The 6,368-nt window shown below is 45.4% G+C and overlaps 1 long non-coding RNA gene across 1 annotated transcript; it reads right to left on the bottom strand.

Moving 5' to 3' along the window:
* Positions 1 to 227: 227 nt before the first annotated feature.
* On the bottom strand, positions 228 to 2,191 carry LOC121582808. Its single transcript, XR_006003406.1, has 3 exons — positions 1,916 to 2,191; positions 1,405 to 1,515; positions 228 to 1,164 (listed from the first exon to the last, which is right to left on the bottom strand). It is a non-coding gene; the product is annotated as an uncharacterized LOC121582808 (long non-coding RNA).
* Between the last annotated feature and the right edge of the window lie 4,177 nt (positions 2,192 to 6,368).

The raw sequence follows: 6,368 nt of genomic DNA, 5'->3' as shown, positions 1-6,368 counted from the left end.
TCCATAAACAGTCATGCATTCAGATCCCATAAAATATGAGCTCGTGAACCTGAGAAGACCAATCAAGTTGTTTTAGGAGAGAGGTGCAACATCCCTCCTTGGCTGATATTACTCCTCTAAGGCCTGTTATTGGCAGCAATGAAAATGAATGCCTTAACTTTGTAATGAACACAGACAGTTATGATACTCAAGACTGCCAGAGACGGGCCTAGTGTGAACCAAAAACGATTTATTCTTTCTCTAAAGCTGGCTGTTTCCTTGGTCACCTGTCACAGTTTAGGAATGAAACAAAGACATGGAGAGGATTATGATACAGTTTCAGAGGTGATGGAAGTGCAGAGTGCCGACAACTGGGCCTGTGTGGGCAAGAACGCTTGTGCCACAATGGCAGCTGCCTCTTTAGGGACACATGGCAGAAATGTATTCCCCTGTGTAGAAAGGCCTCTGCCATCCTTCCACAGCTCCGCTGCCTGTTAACATTCAAGTCAAGCTGGCACCACTCCACTATTCCATCTATCCTTATAGGCATACAGAGCTCTAAGGTAGTAGTCTAAATAGAACCCAAGATTGAAATACTGAATGAGAGAAAGTGTTATGATTGCCTTAAAGAGAGGTAAATCATTCACCTACTCTGGTACTAAGCACATTTTCTTGTTGTGTCAGTGAGAAATAGCTCACAAGCTCAATATGTCAACCATCTGTCAATTTTAGGATATCATTCATTTTTATGTGAAAAGAGCCCTGCTTGGTTTAGGGAGCAAGTGACACCCAGTGGACAAAGAGGTACCTGCATCTACTGATTACCACATGAAGCAAACCACAATGCGCAAAATAGCCCATGCACCATGGATGTGAGCTTTATGATTTAGATTTACAAGCCTTCAACAAAGTCATATGAAATCTGTAAAAAGACTACATTTACTTACAGTATGTACAAAATATATTCATAATACATCATATCTATAGAATCTCGATTCAAAAATCTTGATTCATAACTATTTTTGAGAAACCATTGACAGACAGCAAAGTGGGAATCATAACTATATCTCTTCTTATACTTTGATGAGTCTGTTTAAGTACTCTTCCAGGACGCCCTCCACCTCCTCCTCATTGTAGTCTCGCACCTGGAACAGGGACCCGTCATCGGCCCCTCTGAGCATGACGCTGGACATAGGGATAGAAGAAATATCATATAAGGTCAGTAGGTTAAAAAGACTAGAATATAATAAAATCAACATAAAGTTTTGACGGTTTCAAATGTGTGATTGTTTAAATGTTTACAGCTTGCCGTGATATCTATTATGGAATTAAATTAGACATGCTAATTTTAAATCAATGATGCACCAAATACTAATTGTCACTGGTTACTAGGTATTTTATCTCAAAGTCAAACTGTAATCTTACATTTTTCAGAAGGAGGGTCGGGCAGACAGAGGATCTTCTTGTGCATGTCCAGTGCCCTTCCCAGCTCGTACCCAACTCCAAGAGAGGGCTGTGTCACTTCAGCTATTATCACTGACATCAGAGAAGAGTGAAGTTCTGCTTGCCTTGAACCATTGTGTAGTAGCAAACACTATGCACTTATCTTACAAAATGGGTATATGGGTAACAGCAATGGATAACATTTTTAGCAAGAGCAAAAAATGTTTGTGCATGCATTAGTAATCTCTACTCTGTCAGTATTAATTTAAAAACGGATTTATTTCAGAATAGCTCCAAGTTTGGCTCCATCATTCAGTTGTATAGTTGTGCTATTACATTACCCTACTTGAAACAATGATAGAGCCAAACTTTGCTATTCTGAAATAAATCTCTTTAAATTAATACTGACAGAGTAGATTACTAATACATGCACATTCAATAAAAATGACCACAGACATCGAAATATTTTCATTTTAGGCAAACTTGTCCTCACCACCTGACATGCCACTCCATATCGCGGTCGTGGATAAACTTCTCTCCGTCCTGCACAGCATCCTCAACTAGGACAGTCTAGGCGCAAGGTTCAAGCAAATGTTGACAAGTTCATAACCACCACAGTACACAGTCTAGTCACAATGCAATAAATTAGTCCAAAAATACTTAACTGTCCAGCAAACAACAAGCAAGTTGAGCTCAGGCTGGTAGCAAACTATACGAATTCTTACAGGAAAATAAAGAACACAGATCTGTCAGACACTGTGCTAAAGAATGTGTGTGGCTCACCTACTTCCGACAGATCGCTGACTCTTCTACTTCTTTAACGGCAGTTGGCATCCAATATGTTGCATTACCGCCCCCAACTGGACGCGATCTGTCGGCAACGAACAGATCGCGCCGGCTACATTGGTGCCGTGACCCGGATATCTTCGCTTCAGATCATCGCCAGGGTGATCGCCGGTGGTTGCTGTGACGAGTAGGAACCTCTTCGGAACGTTGACAAGTATAAGGGCAAACATTAATGTGTAAATTGTAGCTCTTAATTGCTTACCTCAGCTACTCCTATCATTTTACAATTTTTTTTTCATATTCACATGTTCTGGTGATTCACATATCATTACCATAGTCTATTACAACTTTCTATTTTTTTTTTAAAAATGACTGATGGTAAGGATGCGCAGACACCATTTAGTGTCGGAGATGCTGCAGGGGTAAGCCTGGGGAGGGGCAGGTTTATGAGTAGGGTGGAGAGCACGCCGGTTAGGGGTGCTGGTATACTAGGCAGACCTGTACTCTCGTCCACACGCTTACGCACTGATGAATATTCCCCCGCACCACACATGCGTAGCTTAGGAGATGCTCCAGACATTGCAAGCAGCGTTAGTTCAGTGGGCTGTCCTGCATTTTCATACACTCACACCCAAACAGATGAACATTCTCCACGTCAGCCAGTGTCTAGTTCACATGTGAGTTCTGCAGACCTAGGGAGTCTCATCACACAGTTAGCTCATGAAATAGGAGAGAACATTGCTAGCCAATTACAGAGATCTGTTGGTAGTGCAGATAACCAAACCACTCCTACGCCTAGCCTGAACTTAGGATATGGACAGTCTGATTTGAACATGACAGGAGTAAAGTTAGTCATGAAGACAGATGTCAAAGAGCCGCCGTACTTCAGGGGGTGATGGAACAGACAAACACACAGTGCATGAGTGGGAAGAGATTATGAGCGTTTACCTGAATAAGAGGGGTGTACACCCGCAAGAGCACTCCCAGGAGATAATGTCAAGACTAATGGGAAAGGCTAGAGACATTGTTAAAGTTACCCTGCGCAGTATGCCATCGCTGCAGCCAGCTGAGAACTCCAAGCTCGTCTTTGATATTCTGAAACAACATTTCAGTGAGTTAACCTACTCCTCTATGCCTTTAGCAGATTTCTATAACACAATTTCTCTGGCCGGAGAAAGTCCCATGGACTATTGGATACGCTTGAACAAGGCTGTGGATGTCGCAGATGAGTGTCTGAGAAGGCAGGGGCGAAACATTGAGGACCCCTCTCACGAAGTCACAATGATGCTGGTGAAACACTGTCCCGACCCCGCTCTTGCAAGTGTCCTAAAGTGCAAAACAGCTGAAAAGTGGACAGCAAATGAGATTCATGAACACCTCGTTGAACATCAGAGAGAGGCTAGAACAATGTGTCAAGCCAAATCTTATCGGCCAAAGAACATTGGTGCACATGCTCAGGCATTAACCACAGAGACAGTCGCTGCTGAAAACCCAACAGACCTTACTGGTTACCCAAAGGCAATGGGGCTTCCATCCTCTCCTCAGACAGAGAGCATCTGCATGCAGTCTCTCATTGGCTTGCTGGACCGTGTGCTAGAGCAGACGGCACACACAACAGCAGTCGTGCCACCAAGCAGGGGGCCAGCAGCCATTGTTCAGAGTAGATGTAAAGTCTGTCAGTCTGCCGAACATTCAACTACGGCACACTGTAGACAGGCGAACCTCTGTATGGGCTGTTACAAGCCCGGCCACTGGAAGAGAGAATGCCAACAACGCCGGCCAAGAATTAACGCTCAGCCACAGTTAACGCACACATCACCTAACTCTGAGCAAGGTGGAGCCAGTTTAAACTAGATAGCTCACATACGGAAAGGGGGATGTGTGAGCGTTGAAGATTCAACCCTTGAAGAAAGTGAAGAATTGAAGGAGATGTATGTCAATGTCTGTAAAGCAATGTCTGATAATTGCACGGTAATTGTTCAGAATATTCACAGAGTTGAGACGTTCAGTGAGTTATTTCACGCACCGGTGACAGTTAATGGCTGTGCTCAGTTGCAAGGGCTCCTCGATACAGGCTCAATGGCCTGCACGATAAGTGAAGAGGCAGAGCAGAGACTACTATCGGATAGCGTCTTGACCCCACATCAAGAACTCTCACAGCATATCATCCTTGTTGGCTGTGGAGGAGTACAAGTGCGCCCCAAGTGCATGTATGACATGGAACTAAGTCTGTATGGGGTGAAGTGCATGGTCCCAGTTCTGGTGATCACTGGTCAGAAAGACGACATAATAGTAGGCACCAACATGTTGAAACGTGTACTGCATCAGCTGAAAAACGAGAACAGTTATTGGACACTTATCTCGAGCAACACAAAAGGGTCTCCAGATGGCGAACAGTTTCTAGAAATGATGACCAGTCTCACAAGATGGAGGGGTGAAGATGTTCCAGGAAAAGTAGGGACAGTGAAGCTAACTCAGGCGGTGACTCTCCTTCCCAAACAAGAGTACCTGCTGTGGGGAAGACTGCCAAGTAATATACCCAAGTCACCTGGGAGTACAGTTATGGTGGAGCCTACAACCTCCAGGTGTGTGCCTCGGGGCATTATGGTGGGGAGAGTGGTAACACCGCTATGGGGAGATGGCTGGACTCCCATGAAAATCACTAATATCTCAGACAAACCACTCACACTGAAAAGGAACAGCAAGCTTGCGGACGTCTCTACTTGTGTTGCAGCTGAAGATCTCACACTGTTCCAGGGTTCCTGTCAGAGTGATGCTGGCTCTGTTGGAGTGACTCATGTGAAACAGGACGACAACGGTGACCTGAAAGACAGACTGCAGAAGTCTGGTCTAGGAAATGTCGACATTGATCATTGTGAAGCGAGCCCCTCCACCAAGCTCCAACTTGTGACATTGCTGGAGAAATATCAGGATATATTTTCAAAGCATAATCTTGACTGTGGAGAAGCCAAGGGCTTTGCCCATAGGATCCGCCTCACTGACGCACCGTCCCTTCCGTCTTCCATATCGCAGAGTGCCGCCAGCCCACTATCAAAAGCTGCGCCAAGTTCTCACCGAGATGGAGGAACAGGAAATCATACGGAAATCAATGAGTGAATATGCTTCTCCACTCGTGATGGTTTGGAAGAAAAATGGCGACCTCCGGATATGCACAGACTTTCGATGGCTGAATGCAAGAACTATCAAGGATGCTCATCCTTTGCCCCATCAATCGGACTGCTTGGCTGCCCTTGGCGGTAATGTTGTCTTCAGCACCATGGACCTCACGTCTGGATTTTATAACTTGCCCATGCATGAGGAGGACAAAAAGTATACCGCCTTCACAACACCATTAGGCCTGCACGAGTATAACAGAATGCCACAGGGGCTTTGCAACAGTCCAGCGTCCTTCATGAGGATGATGCTGAGTATCTTTGGCGATCTTAACTTCAGCAGTCTCTTGTGCTACCTAGATGATCTCTTGATATTTGCCCCCAATGAACAGCAGGCCCTCAGCAGATTAGAGGTTGTTTTCCAGAGGCTACGGGAGCACAATCTAAAGTTGAGTCCAAAAAAATGCCATCTGTTGCGGAGATCTGTGAAGTTTCTCGGACACATCGTTGACAGTGACGGTGTTGCTGTTGACCCAGAGAAGGTCGAGGTCATCACCAAAATGTCAAAGAGGGACTTGATGGAAGATGATGGCTGCACTCCTTCAGTTCGCAGAGTGAAGTCGATCCTGGGGATGGTATTTTATTACCAACACTACATACCAAATTGCTCCTCCATCGCAAAACCCCTGTTTGCTCTCACAGCTGGCCAGAAACGGAGAGGAAAGGCCGGGAAGTACAGTCAGAATGCGGGAGTCTACAGAAAGCTCAAACCTGCGGATTGGACCCTTGACTGCGATTCCGCTTTCGCCGGCCTTAAGGAGAAGCTCCTGAATTGTGTGGTCCTTAGCCATCCAGACTTTACTAAGCCCTTGGTTCTGTCCATTGATGCGTCTCTTGATGGCCTTGGGGCGGTTCTGTCCCAGATACCAGAAGGAGAAACGAAGGCACGCCCGATCGCCTTTGCCAGCAAGACCCTCACTGGCTCACAAAAGAGGTATCCTGCTCACCGACTGGAGTTCTTGGCGCTCAAATGGAGTGTTTGTGAAA

The sequence above is a fragment of the Coregonus clupeaformis genome, chromosome 1, assembly GCF_020615455.1.
Source record: "Coregonus clupeaformis isolate EN_2021a chromosome 1, ASM2061545v1, whole genome shotgun sequence".
Lineage (NCBI taxonomy): Eukaryota > Metazoa > Chordata > Actinopteri > Salmoniformes > Salmonidae > Coregonus > Coregonus clupeaformis.
This window is presented reverse-complemented; position numbering and strand designations above follow the sequence as displayed.